General features: G+C 38.6%; 1 protein-coding gene across 3 annotated transcripts in view; it reads left to right on the top strand.

The window, feature by feature from the left end:
* Ppp1r12b (protein phosphatase 1 regulatory subunit 12B) overlaps positions 1-15,672 on the top strand; it is a 195,579-nt gene that overhangs the window by 25,274 nt on the left and 154,633 nt on the right. The gene's annotated exons all lie outside the window — the stretch shown is intronic.

The following is a 15,672-nucleotide window of genomic DNA, read 5'->3' as shown; positions in this document are numbered from 1 at the left end:
TTAGATATAGTTCCTGGATGTAAATAAGTTAAGCGTTAAGAGAAATTAGCACTAGATGGGAAATCAGAAACAAAAACTTTCAAGACTTCCTCACGTTTTATGTTTTAGGAAGAATCAAGTAGTTAAGTAGTACAGTCCACAGTTACATTTGTAAGATAGTAAATACATTACTTCTCCAAGTAGTTAAGTAGTACAGTCCACAGTTACATTTGTAAGATAGTAAATACATTACTTCTCAAACATTGTTACCCCTTCCCATGTTTTTCTCCCACTCTCCCTCCCCCCCACTCCTCCCAAATTGTAAAGTTCATTTCTAATATATTTTCTTGTGCATATCACTGTTATACTGGTTCATCCTTTGTGTTTGTCTCATCCTCTTGTTTTTAACCTTCCCTTCCCTGGTTCAAATAAACAAATGTATATACAATACACTAGGTACTTGATTATCTTTTTTTTTTTTTTTTTTTTTTTTTTTACCACTGGCATTCTAATCAGTCACCCTATTCTGTCCATTCTGCTTCACCAGTGCTTCTCCAGACCCTACCTCCCCACCTCTCCCATATCTCTCTTCCATCAATATCTTATCTTCTCTAACCTGGATTGCAGTTTCCTAAATTGTGTCTCCACCATGAATTTTTTTCTGCAGGACTCGTCTTTCATATTCCTAGTCAGTGATCATTTCCTGGCTTAATTCTGATAGAATTACTCTCTGTTTTAAAAACTCCAATATCCTCTTATTGCCTGTAGTATAGAGATCAAAGTGCTTATCATGCATGGGAAATAAGGACCTTTATAGCTAGCAGCTTACTCTCCTTCTATAATAGAGGAAAGTTATTAGTCTGATAAAATCCTACTTAGATTTCCATCCATGCCTTCACACACATCTAAGTACAAATATGCCAAATTCTTAACAAAATTTGAAAAAGAACTGACATTGTCTTCATCCCTCAGACCTTTGTATATGCTGTTTCCCCAGATTGTCAGCAGCAGGAGCCCTGACCCATTGTCTTTCCTTTCCATTATGACTAATTTAAATTCACTTCTTTCTCTTATTAACAAAAAGCTGACTGTGATCTGTTTGCACCTGAGTTTGTACTATACTTAAATTTAAGTTTGGCAATTTGTCTTAGGTATAAAACAGTGATAGAAATCTCTGGTCCTTGGACTATATAAGGCTCTTAAAGTCATTTGGTACATGGACAGATACAAGTTTCTCCTCCTCCTCCTCCTCCTTCTCCTCCTCCTCCTCCTCTCTCCTCCTCCTCCTCCTCCTCTCCTCCTCCTCCTCCTCCTCCTCCTTCTCCTCCTTCTCTTCCTTCTTTTGCCAGTCTTAGGACTTGAACTTGGGCTTTCTCAAGGATAGTGCTCTACCACTTGAGCAAGAGCATTACTTCCAGCTTTTTTCTATGTATGTGGAACCAAGTAATCGAACCCAGGACTTTGTGTATGCTGGCAAGCACTATACTGCCAGGCCATGCTCCCAGCCCCACAGGTTTCTTAATGGCTGTCTGAGGCCCATGTACTTGTATTAATAATTTTATATGGCCTGTGAATAATGTTATAAATATCCAAATGGCCCTGGTGTGAATGAAGGTTGTTTTCTAACTCTTAGAGACTATAGGGGTAACAATAATAATGGCAACATTTATATAGAATTTAACTATGTGCCTGTCATCCCACATTTTTATTAACTTACTCCTAATTGGGATCTCCATGAAGAAATAATTTTACAGCAAAGAAGATGAAGAATACTGATATAACTGGTTTCCAGACTACATATTGGTCTAGTTTGAATTACTTACTGTTAATCTTGGGATGTAGACTCAAGAAGACTTGTTCCCTAGTCTGTGTGTTTTACATATATACTGTACATACGATTTTTATTATATAGGACTACACACAGGCTAAGGAGCCTTAACATATAGGCTAATATATTACTGGTGTCTGTGCAAAACTCTTAATGAAAATATGCTGGGAGAATAATAATCACTTCTTGTTTAATAATACCCTTTGGGGATAAGATTTGTTTTACTGATTTGTACTTTCTATAAAGTTAAGCTTCCTATAATTTCTTTGTGGCATTCATTCCTTACCCAAATCAGGTCCCAAGATTGCCTTCCTCCTTTCCCCAGTCTTACTTGACAGCCCTGGAGCTTTGCCCATGACATAGCTCTCAAGCTGTACTCTTGTGGCTTGTGAAATATTTGTTTATGGGCACAGAGTGATCTGGAGTTAAATAGAAAAATCCTTCTCCATGGGACAGCAATTTACTCTACATGCCAAGTTGGCAGCAGAGTAGACTTTTGGAGAGCTGTGGTTAAAACAGGTAGCCAAGATATGAGGGAGGTTTCTAATCTAGACTCACGCTAATAAACAGCATAGGAACCAAAGCCTTTTAATGTGATCTTTCTGTTTTACATTTGGCCTACTTAGGATAGACCAACTCAAATTGAAAAATTGGCCATATTCCTCATATGAAATTATTAGAGGACTAGAGTAATATCAAATTACCCCTTATGCGTTGAAGTTATTTTTAAGGAGATGGTATCAGGTATTAAAAATGTTCCATGAGCCAAGTGGTATCTTGACCCTGGCCTATGAATTTTATTTTGGACACCTTTATATTGGTAAATAAAAGGCACAAATAAGTCATTTAATATTTCTGGTCTAAGTTCTCCATCTTTAAAATGAAAAATTCTGGTGGTGCTTATTATGGCAGTGACCACATTTTTTTTTTTTTTTTGCCAGTCCTGGGGCTTGACCTCAGGTCCTGGGCACTGTCCTTGGATACTTTTTGCTCAAGGCTAGCATTCTGCCACTTGAGCCCCAGTGCCACTTCCAGCTTTTTCTGTGTATGTGGTTCTGGAAATCGAACCCAGATCTTTGTGCATGCTAGGTGAGCATGTTACCACTAGGCTATGCTCTTGGTCCTTAAATGCCAAATTTAACAAGTATTCAAGAATGGAATCTTTATATGCAATCACTGGCACATAAATTTAAGAACAAACTTAAAATTAAGCTGAGAGTCTGTATGTCATAGATACATAGTGATCTATATATCATTATGTCTATAGAATATATATTCAATCATAGATTTGTGTCTATATAATTATATCTCCAAGGTCATGTCAATGACCTTGAGTACGTGAGTATTAAGTCATTGCTCTCATACTGTTTGGATCTAATATTTACATATCAAGGAGATCATGCACCTTTTGTTCCTTTGGTCTTGGCTTTTCTCACTCAACATGATTTGCTCTAGTTTCATCCACTTGCAAGCGAATGCCATTGTTTTATTTTGTCTGGTTGCTATGTAGAATTCCACTGTATATACTTACCACATTTTTTGTATCTATTCATCTGTAGTGGGGCATCCGGGTTGTTTCCATTGCTTGTCTATTGTGAACAGTGCAGCGATGAACATGGCTGTGCAGGTGTCCTTATCATATCCTGGGTTATGATGCTCAGGATAGATGCCTAGGAGTGGTATGGCTAGGTCATAGGGAAGGTCTATTAGTTTTTTCAGGAACCTCCAAACTACCTTCCAGAGTAGTTGTACTAGTTTCCATTCCCACCAGCAGTGCAATAGGGTTCCTCTTTCTCTATATCCCACTAGCATTTGTTGTAGTCCAAGTTCAGAATTTTGGCAGTATGGCTATTTTCACAATATTTATTCTCCCTATCTATGAGCATGGGATGTTTTTCCATTTCCTGGTATCCTCTCTGATTTCTTTCTTTAGGCTTTCATAGTTTTCCTTTACATCCTTGGTTAGGTTAATTCCTAAATATTTTATTCTTTGGGGGGCTATTGCAAATGTGATCATTTTCTTGATTTCTCCTTCTGTTTATGTATTGTTGGCGTACAGAAAGGCTTCTGACTTCTGAACGTTGATTTTGTATCCTGCTTCTTTGCCAAAGTGGTTTATGAGTTCCAAGAGTTTGGGAGTGGAATTTATTGGGTTGTTCAGGTATAGGATCATGTCATCTGCGAATAGGGTAGTTTAATTTCTTCTTTCCCTATGTGGATCCCTTCTCTTGCTTTGTTGCTCTGGCTAAGGGTTCTAGCACTATATTGAAGAGAAGAGAGAGTGGGCATCCCTGTCTTGTTCCTGATTTTAAGGTAAATGGTTCTAGTTTTTCTCCATTTAGTATCATACTAACTGTAGGTCTTTCATATGTGGCTTTAATTATTTTAAAGAATATGCTTCCTATTCCTATTTTCTCTAGTGCTTTCAATATGAATGGGTGCTGTATTTTGTCAGAAGCCTCCTCAGCATCCAGAGAAATTATCATGATTCTTAACCTTTTATCTCTAGTAATATGATGTATTACATTAATTGATTTGTGAATGTTAAACCAGCCTTGCATCTGTGGGATGAAGCCTACTTGATCATAGTTTATATAGTTTTTCTTAATTTGTCTCTGGATTCTGTTAGCTAGTATTTTATTGAGGAGCATTGCATCTGTGTTCAACAGGGAGACTGAGTGACCACATTATTTATAGCTTTGCTTATAATAGACTTTTTTTTTTCCCCAGTCCTGGGCTTGAGCTCAGGGCCTGAGCACTGTCCTTGGACTTTCTCAAGGCTAGAGCTCTACTACTTGAGTCTCAGAGCCTCAGCACCACTTCCAGCCTTTTTTTTTTTTTTTCCCCTATATATGTGGTACCAAGGAATGGAACCCAGATCTTTGTGCATGCTAGGCAAGCACTCTACTACTAGGCCAAACTCCTGGCCCCTATAATAGACTTTTTGCCAAGGGACTTCCTTTGATTAGTCTAAGAGATGTCATTCTATTGCTTAGTATTCAATTCTTATATGCAGAAGGGTAAAAGGGTAACATATAAAGGACTTTACTCCTTAAATACTAAGAATGCCATAGTTGTTCTGCTTATCTATATTCCTTTGGCCCAAAAGAAAATTGGACTTGCTGCATACTGGTGGCTCATGCCTATAATCCTAGCTATTCAGGAGGCTGAGAGCTGAAGCTATTGTGAAGAGTACAGAGATAAACATAGCTGAGCAGGTGTCCTTATCATATCTTGGGTTATGGTGTTCAGGATAGATGCCCAGGAGTGATATGGCCAGATCGTAGGGAAGGTCTATTTTCAGTTCTTTAAGAAACTTCCACACTGCTTTCCAGGGTGGCTGGACTTGCTTACAATCCCACCAGCAGTGCAGTAGGATTCCTTTTTCTTCACAACCCCACCAGCATCTGTCATTGTCTGAGTTAAAAATCTTGGCCATTTTATTTGGGATATGGTGGTATCTTAGGGTTGTTTTTATTTGCATTTCCTCTATGACCATGAATGATAAACATTTTCTCATATGCTTTTCTGCCATTTTAACCTCTTCTTTTGATAAGTCTCTCTTTAGTTCCCTTGTCCATTTGGTGATTGGTTTGTTGGGTTTTGGGGGGATTCGTTTCTTGAGTTCCTTGTAGATACTGGTTATTAAGCATTTGTCTGATGTATTATTGGTAAATATCTTTTCCCAGTTGGCTGGCTGTCTTTCTACTTTGGTAGCTATGCTTTTATCTGTGTAGAAACATTTTATTTTTAGGTAGTCCCATTTATCAAATCTCTTTCTAATCTGTTATGACCCTGGGATTCTGTTCAGGAAGTTTTTGCCTGTGCCTATGAGTTCCAATGTCTCTCCAACTCTATCCTGTAGCAGTTTCAAGGTTTCCGGTCTGATATTGAGGTCTTTGATCCATTTTGAGTTAATACTTGTGCATGGTGTAAGGCTAGGGTCAATTTTTTGTTTTCTGCATGTGGCTGCCCAGTTTTGCCAGCACCGATAATTGAATAGGCTGTGTTTGTTCCACTGTATGTCTTTGGCTCATTTGTCAAATACAAGTTGACTATAGGCATGTGGTTTTATTTCTGGATCTTGTATTCTGTTCCATTGATCTTCTGGTCTATTTTTGTGCCAATACCCCGCTGCTTTTGTTATTATGGCTCTATAGTAGAATTTGAAGTCTGGTATTGTAATACTACCTGCTTTGTTCTTTTTTCTTTTTCTTTTTTGCTAGTCCTGGGCTTGAGCTCAGGGCATGAACCCTATCCTTGGACTTTCTCAAGGCTAGAGCTCTACCACTTGAGCCTCAGCATCACTTCCAGCTTTTTTCTATGTATGTGGTACCGAGGAATTGAATCCGGGTCTTTGTGCATGCTAGGAAAGCTCTCTACCACTAGGCCAAACTCCTGGCCTGCTTTGCTCTTTTTGCCTAGAATTGTTTTGGCTATTCTAGGTCTTTTCTTGTTCCATATGAATCTTTGTATTATACCTTCTATTTCAGCAAAGAATGGGATTTTGATGGGGATTGCATTGAATTCGTATATCAATTTTGGCAGTATGGTCATTTTCACTATATTCGAACTTAAATTTTTACCATTAACTAATAGTCCTCATTTGTTGTTTTCCTAAATCAGAATTATCAGCATTATTAAAGTAGAAATTTGGACTGGATCTATTAACTACCCTTTGAGATTGAAACTTCTTTGATAATTCTAGCTACTTAGGAGGTTGAAATCTGAGAATGGAGATTCAAAGCCAATTCTGGCAGCAAATCTGAGAGGCTCTTATCTCTAATTAATCAGCAAAAACTATAAGGGGAAGAGGCGTGCAAGTGGTAGAGTGCCAACCTTGAGTGAAAAACTAGAGTATGAGTTCAAGCCTTAACATTGATATATATGTGTACATGCACCATACACACACATACACACACACACACACACAATTAAAAACCTGCCACACAAGCTGGGCACCAGTGGCTCATACCTGTAATGCTAGCTAGTCAGGAGGCTGAGATCTGAGGATCTTGGTTTAAAGCCAGCCCAGGCACTAAAGTCCATGAGACTCTTATCTCCAATTAACCACCAGAATACTGGAAGTGGTGCTGTGGCTAAGTGGTAGAGTGGTAGCCTTGAGCTGAAGAGCTCAGGGATAGTACCCAGGCCCAGAGTTCAAACCCCATTACCAAAAAACAAAACAAAAAAAAAAACCTTCCACATGACAAGAATGAGATTAGACATATAGAACATTTGTGTAGTGCAGGAAAGTTGCCAATTTAACACCTGTAAGATAATAAGCTTTTCTTCATTTAAGTGGATAAAGTCCTCGAGCATAGAAAGAGTTGAAGGAAACATTACTTTAAGGGTAAGAGCTAGGGGATTTAGAGAAGGCATTGTTAGAAACTAAAATAAGCATATTTTTGAAATTTAAATATTGTTTACCCATAGGCAATACGATACTTGCTCTTAATGGAAGGAAGACGTGCTCAGTTCTAGCTTGTAAATATTTGTAGGCTTGAGGTAATATGCCAATTCACTGACAATAAAAATCTTAATCAGTGTGACAAGCCATGGAAAATTCTTTACGTCTGCTCTCTCTCTTGGCTTTCTCCACTGAAAGGCATTCATCTGTGTCCAGAGCCTGCCTGACCACTGAGTACATAATCAGATATAGTTCTCACTGTTTGGGAATCAAACTATCTCTGCCAGTGGTGTTGTGAGTCTTTCACACAGGGCTAACAGTTGCTAAAGTTGCTTGTCATGTTGGAATGGACTGCTATTATGATTATGTATAAGTATAATACAGAATAAGTATTATTACACTGTATTATGGTTAGAATAAGAGAGGAAGGTACTTGGAAGGACTGATTTAAGTGCTGGATAGGCCAGTTTTAACTACTAATGTGCTAATGGTGGTGAACTGCTGATAGTGGAGATTTCCAAATTAATTGAGTTCTTTATCACCTTTAATTTACATGGATAATTTCTTGGTATATGATTAGTTAGTTGGAACAAGTAGATTTTGAGCTTAGAAAGTGTGGATTTCACAGGGAATTCATCAATTCAGCTACCAAAATTTTAGTTTCACTTCTTAGAATACCTTTAATATGAAGGGAGTACCATGGTTAGCATTTAAGAGTTTTGCTGTTTGTGCTAAAGATTGGTTTAATAAATAAAACAAAAAAAGCACGAAATGCCATCTCAACCAATGGCTGGGTATGGTAGCTTGTACCTGTCTTTGGGATTGTAGGCCAAATTGGTCAGGGCATAAAGCAGAACACTATCAACTTAACATTAACCTACACAACTGGATATTGGTGGTTTATACCTGTAGTCCTAGCTACTCAATAGGCTAAGATATGAAGACCTCATTTTGAAGCCAGCCCATCCAAGAAAGTCCTGAGATTCTTATCTCCAATTAACTACCTATAAACTGGAAATGGCAGTATGGTTCAAAGTAGTGGAGTGCTAGCTTTGAACAATAAAGCTCAGGGGCAGTGTCTAGGCCCTAAGTTCAAGCCCCAGGACCAGCAAATTTAAAAAGCAACACAAAAGGATGAGGGATATGGCTCAAGTGGTAGAGCACCTGCTAGCAAGAGTAAAGACTTTCAGTACCACAAATAGGGAAAAGAAAATGAGGGTGGAAGAGAGGGAGGGAGGGAGGGAGCAAAACCAATAAAATCTTCCTTTTTACGATACTTGACTTTTAAAGACTGGTATTAATTTTTTGGCTACTTCTTATATGACAAAATAGGGATCTGTCATTGCTGATAGATCAGTGAGGATATAGCAGACTCTCTGGGTTGACTTTCTATTCTGTGTCAATTGTATATGCCATTTGTAACAAATTATTATAAATTTGGTGGCTTAAAAGAACAAAATTATTCTGGAATCCAGAGTCTGAAACAAAGGTGTTAGTACAGTCATATTCTCTCTGCAGTGTTTGCATTGTGTGTTTATATTACATGTTGCTTATCTGCTTATTTTTTAATGAACTCTTAAACTCTTTCTTTCCTTCTTTCCTTCTTTCTTTCTTTCTTTCTTTCTTTCTTCCTTCCTTCCTTCCTTCCTTCCTTCCTTTCTTTCTTTCTTTCTTTCTTGCCAGTCCTGGGGCTTGAACTCAGGGTCTCAAGGCTAGTGCTCCACCACTTAAGTCACAGCCCCACTTCCAGCTTTTTCTGTGTATGTGGTACCAAGGAATCAAACCCAGGTCTTTGTGCATGCTAGGTAAGCTTACCACTAGGCCAAACTCCCAGCCCACTCCTGAATTATTTCTATATTTCAACTGTTTAAAATATTGTGAGATCAGGGCCAGGAGTTTGGCCTAGTGGTAGAGTGCTTGCCTAGCATGCACGAAGACCCAAGTTCGATTCCTCGGTACCACATACATAGAAAAAAAGCCAGAAGTGGTGCTGAGGCTCAAGTGGTAGAGCTCTAGCCTTGAGAAAGTCCAAGGACAGTGCTCAGGCCCTGAGCTCAAACCCAGGACTGGCAAAAAAAAAAAAATTAAATAAAATAAAATATTGTGAGATCTGGCTTTTAGATCTTTTGAATGTATGCCACAAACAAAATCTGTATCTACCTCTCCCCCCTACCTTGTACTGGGCTTAAACACAGAATCTTACGTTCTTGCTTAGCTAATTGCTCATGGCTGGTACTCTACCAGTTGAGCCACAACTCCAGTGTATAACATTTTGTTGGCTAATTGGAGATGGACTCTGGTAGACTTCTCTGCCCAGGCTGGCTTTAACCAGGATTCTCCAGCTCTCAGCCTCATGAACAGCTCTTAAGAGTATAAGGTGTGAGCCACCAATGCCCTAATTAAAAATTTTAGTAAATATATATATATATATATATATATTTTTTTTTTTTTTGCCTGTCTGAAGGCTTGACTCAGGGTGCTGTCGCTGAGCCTTTTTGTGCTCGAGGTTAGTGCTCTACCACTCGAGCCACAGCACCACTTCCAGCCTTTTCTGAGTATTTTATTGAAGATAGGAGTCTCACAGACTTTTCTGCTTGGGCTGTCTTCCAACTGAGATCTTCATATTTCAGCCTCCTGAGTTGCTAGGATTACAGGTGTGAATTGCTGGCACCTGGCTATTTTTATTCTTTTCTTCTTTAGAACAATACTGTTTTTCATAGAGTTTTACATTACCCTTAATGCAAAGGGTTTTAATTTTGTCAAATCCTTACTACTGCTTTTCTTTACTCCTGGCAGAGATGGGTGACAGGATTGGGGGTCCCTTTGGAGACATTCAGCAGAGACATAGATGTGGTGGCCATTCCCAGAGGAGTGCTCAGATTGGCTCAGAGGTGTCATGAGAGTCAGCTAGGATGCTAAAGGCTTAATTAAGCACTGGAGTTGTCAGACGCACCATTTTCTCTACATTTTCCAGTTTACTTGAACAATTTTTTTCAAGGTACTACTTAATAGTCCTCTAGATTTCATTGGTCATTGACAAAGGAGCCAAATATATTCAGTGGAAAAGCAAGGCAGCTTCTTCAACAAATGGGTGCTGGGAAGACTGGCTTTCTATGTGTGAGAGAATTAAACAGATCCCTCTTACCCTGTTTAAAAATAAGCTCCAGTTTCAAAAATCTAATTGAATCATCTGAAACGATGAAAGATAAAAACACAGATAGTTTACTGAATAGAACTCCAATTGTCGGAAGTGGAGCTGTGGCTCCAGGGGTAGCAGGGTAGCCATGAGCTGAAGAGCTCAGGGACAGCACCCAGGCCCAGAGTTCAAGCCCCACAACTGACAAAAAAAACCAAAAAAACCCTCCAATTGTCCACAAAAATAGGAGCAAGAATGAACAAATGACTACATCAAATTTAAGACGTCCTATAAAAACAAAAGAAATAAATTACTAGAATCAAGAGACAACCCACAGAATGAGAGAAAATCTTCACCAGCTACTCAATAAATAGAAGATTCATTTCTAGAATATACAAAGAGCTAAAAAATAGGCTTGGATTGGGAGGAATGAGTGAAAATATTGAGAGATGTGACGCTGATCAAGATACATTGTATTTATAAGCTGTATTGTTGAATGGCAACTCCTTTCTACAATAATTAAACAATAATAAAAACATTAAAAAAGAGCTAAAAAAAGAAGATAAGTAAAAGAACAACTAGCCCAACTAATAAATGGACAGACTGGGGCTGGGAGTGTGGGCTAGTGGTATAATGCTTGCCTAGCATACATGAAGCCCTGGGTGCAATTCCTCAGTACCACATACACAGAAAAAGCTGAAAGTGGTGCTGTGGCTCAAGTGGTAGAGGGGTATGAAAAAGCCCAAGGACAGTGCCCAGGCCCTGAGTTCAAGCCTCAGGACTGACAAAACAAATAGGGAGATAGATAGATAGATAGATAGATAGATAGATAGATAGATAGATAGATAGATAGATAGATAGACTGAGCAGTTTACAGCAAAAGAAATAAAAGTGACTGATACATTTAGTAATGTTCAATATTCTTGGCCATAAAAGAAATACAAGTCAAAACTACAGTAAGATTCCATTTCACCCCAGTTAGAATGCCATCATTAAGTAAATACAAACAAACAAAGGTGAAAGGAAAAAACCTTCATACACTGTTGGTGGGAATATAAACTTAAAATGACTATGCAAATCAGTATAGAGGTTCCTCAAAAAAAGTAAAAGTAGAGCTATCTGATGACCCATCATACCACTCCGGAGACAAAAGGAGTTACAGGATTTCTTTCTTCACTAAAGCTAGCTTTCCATACTGGAGTAGTTTCTCACAGGTACTGAGGTTAAGGATTGTGGGATGTCAGGCTTTTTCTGCAGCTAGATTTGGCAGGTTTGTTGCCAGGGCCATCTATTTTTACCTTGTAAAATAGCTTCCCCTCCATTTCTGGGAACCAGGGATGGTTTTAGAACTCCTCACTGCTGTTCTTCCATTGGATTGGTTTCTCTGTGGGTTTTTTCTCCCCTTCCTAGCACCTTCTTTGTGGTTTTTGGTTCTCTTCCTGTGTTTCTCACTTCAGGATCTAGTCTTTCTTTGTTACCAGAATCTTTCCACTCATGAAGTAAAAGCAATAGAAGCTTCTTCTCTGTCATTTTTGCCCCAGCCCTCTTACACCTTTGTTTTAACTGGATTGTTTTTGGTTGTTTTAAGATTAAAGAATTTCCCATCTATTTTGGATATTAATACCTGTTAGATGCATGGTTTGCAAATGTTTTCTCTTATTCTGAAGGTGCTTTGATAGCTGGTATACTCTCCTAATATTTTTGTTATCATGATTTGTTAACAAATCAAAGCAAACATGGATGGAAAAACCCCAAGTGAGAAGATGTTGGCTGAATTAAGCTCTGATTTAAGGGTAACAAAAGTTACCTGGAGCTTGTTGTATAGGAAGGAGGGTTGTTTGCAGGCTGAAACAGGTAGTGTTAGTATTATTCTAAGACACATAGCAAGGTTAGCTTTGAAAGCCAGCACTTGGTGGTGGTGACAGTTGTAGGCTATTCTGGGAACCAAGAGGCTTTGTTTGCAATGCCTGCGTGCACTCCCCAATTTAACTCTGGCACTGATCACCACCAGTCGCTTTTGTCTTTGATAGAGTGCAATATCAGGTAGAGTAGAAAGATCACAGTGCTTTTCCCCCAATTAATTGGTAAAACTAAAATAAATATTTTCCGTTGGAGAAAACTTGTCTTTACCAGAGAAATATGACATTATTTTAGAAAACTTTGATGTATCTACCTAGCAACTTTTAGAACAGTTCTTTAGACAAATGAGCCTTCTCATCATTTCTTGAGGGAGCTTGAAAAAAATCATTACTTTAGTATCTTTAGTAATGCAAAATAGGAGGAAATGGACTTACACCACAAAGGAAGGAATTTAAGTTAAAGGCAATGTCTATGTTACCATTATTGTCACCAGTAACATCAAAAGTCATTTTAGCCTCCTTTCCAGGAAAAGGAGGAAGGCTTTAATATAGCTGTGAGCAGAGGACTAATGTTGGAGTCTATGGCCCTGGACAGGGTTCTATAGATGCTCATGTGCCATCCTGCTGTTTTCAATGAGTCAGCAGCACAGTTGCAGGTGGTGTGGGCAGAGGACATCTAAATTTAGTCTTTATTTACTTGAGAAGGTTTGCAAGGACCATTCCTCTCTCATCCATGTTTCATAGTCCTTGAGGCAGAGAGGGCAACGGAGAAAGGGAACCAAGACATGTGAAAGGCTATCAATGTTTGTGAAATAATGCACCTTCAATCTGGTGAATATAATGTATCCCTTCTGTTAATTACAATAAAAAATATATGGAAAAAATATAGCTAGGATGGGGCTGGGAGTTTTGTCTAGTGATAGACCCAATACACAGTGTGTGTGTGTGTGTGTGTGTGTGTGTGTGTGTGTGTGTGTGTGTGTGTATTTGTGGTGGTCATAGGTCTTGAACTCAGTTTGGGCACTGTCCCCTAAGCTTTTTTGTTGAAGGCTAGCAATCTGCCACTTTGAGCCACAGTGCCATTTCTGGTTTTCTTGTGGTTAGTTGGAAATAAGAATATTGTGGACTTTCCTGCCTGGGCTGGCTTTGAACTGCAATCTTCAGATCTTAGCCTCCTGAATAGATAGGATTATAGGCACGAGTCACCAGACTCTTCCATCCCTAGGGAAAATCTGCCATCCTTCTCCAAGCCTTGGGTATTGGATACACAGAAAGTCCTTCACTGCCCTCGCTGGTCCAGGGCAGGGTTTCATCCTGAGGGATGAAAGAAAGGCAGGATGTGAAGACAGAAGGGCATGGATGAATATCAGAGATCAGAAGAAGCTTCTGGAACCAAGAAAGCAGGAGATGATGAACAAATGTTTAAGCAGCAAAAGATTACTATGGGAGAAATTCAGGCTGAAACTCTAGAGGAGAGTTTTCCATTACATGGTCAAACTTAATCTTTGATAATATTATTTCCCTTAACAAGCTCATATTATTACTTTTTTTTTTTTTTTTGCCAGCCCTGGGCCTTGAACTTGAGGCCCGAGCGCTGCCCTTGGGCTTTCTCAAGGCTAGAGTTGTACCATTGGAGCCATAGTACCATTTCCAGCTTTTGTTAATATATGTGGTACCCAGAAATCGAACCTGGGTCTTGGTATATGCTAGGCAAGCACTTTTACCACTAGGCCAAACTCCCAGTGCCACTTTATTCATTTTTAAAACAGAATAGCCATAAGTTGTTCTCTTAAGTAAAAGGTAGCAGTCTGTGGAAAATGTCCAGTTCATCTTGCAACTCAATCAGCTGTACAGGGCTTCTCCCTGGAAACAACTATCACACTGCTAATGCAGCAGCATGCTTCACGTATACTTTGTTTTGTCACCCAGAATATTGAAAAATCATATTAATGACTCTATTTGCAAGTGTAATTGGTTCTCTCTTTGTGTCTGTCTCTCTTTTGGCCATACAAGATTTCTTATACTTGGCTAATCGGGTGTTCCAGCACTTGAGTCTCTCTGCCAGACTTTTTTTTTTAAATTTTTACTATTATAAAGGTGATAAAAAGAGGAGTTACAGTTAAACAAGTCAAGTAATGACTACATTTCTTTTTGGATAGTGTCACCCCTTCCCTCACTCTTTCCTAGTTTTCTACTCCAATTCCCACCCACAAGTCATTTTCAACATAGTGTCCAGTGAGTACCACTGCATTTGTTATCTTTGAAATAGGGTTTCACTTTATGCCTGGGCCAGCCTGGACCACAATCTTCCTATTTGTTCTCCCCTTTGACACTGGAATGACAGATGCATATCATCACACCCACTGGTTAAGTTGGAGTCTTAGGAACTTTTTTTTTGGTGCTACTACTGGGCTTACACTCAGTAGTACCTCAGTCTCTCCCTTAGCATTTTCACTCAAGGCTGTTGTTCTGCTACTTGAAATGTACCTTAACTTCTGTCTTTTTGCTGCTTAATTGGAGATAAGAGTCATACTGTTCTGCTCAGGCTGGCTTCAAATTGGGATTCTCAGATCTCAGTCTCATGAGTAATTAGGATTACAAATATGAACCACTGATGCCCAACCTCATGAACTTTTACAGGCTATCCAGGAAGTGCTTCACCTTCACCCTTCACCTTCCAAGTAGCTCAGATTATAGGTTTGAAGCACCGATCTGTGTTCATAAACTTTTTTTTTTTTTTTTTTGCCTGAACTAGCCTTGAGTTGAGATCTTCCCAATTTCAGTCTCCCAAAGTAGCTCCAAATGAAGGCATGAACCACCATTCCTAGCTAAGAATTTGGCTTTTTTTATGTGGTTGTCTTGATTGGTGCTAACATACAACCGATTTTGCCTACTATTGTTTTGGTAGCTTTAACGTAGTGTCACACCACAGAAAACAAATAACTTAAAATTATTGTGATCATTATTTTGCTTTGGTTAATAAATACTCAGCTACAATTTTAATTTTAATTTATTATTAATTCATTTTAATGAGGAGATTCATAGACAAATTTTAAAATGTGATGGTCTCATTTGCTTCTGTCTTAAGCCTGGATAATAATTATCTTTTTCACTATGGGCCTTCTAACTTTTTATTCTGTTCTGATACCATTTTGACTTTTATAGATCTCATTGTATATGACTGTTCCCTTTAGGCTTATGGTAGGCCTAAAGCCTTTACTCAGAAAACTTCTGTACTCTCCCCTAATTGAGAGCATAAGATGAGCAGATAAGGATTTTAAACACCCATAACTACAAGTATTGTGTGAAGCTATTCAGAAAATGTATTTTTTCCATTCAAAATGATTTACTTACTTGTGTACTGGAGGGGTTATTTGGCAATGCCAGAATTTTATTTATTAGTTAATGTATATAATATATATTTATTATTATTGTTGGTTGTGGGGCTTGAACTCTGGGC

This window comes from Megascapheus bottae, chromosome 10, assembly GCF_031878675.1.
Source record: "Megascapheus bottae isolate mThoBot1 chromosome 10, mThoBot2.hap1, whole genome shotgun sequence".
NCBI classification, from domain to species: domain Eukaryota; kingdom Metazoa; phylum Chordata; class Mammalia; order Rodentia; family Geomyidae; genus Megascapheus; species Megascapheus bottae.
This window is presented reverse-complemented; position numbering and strand designations above follow the sequence as displayed.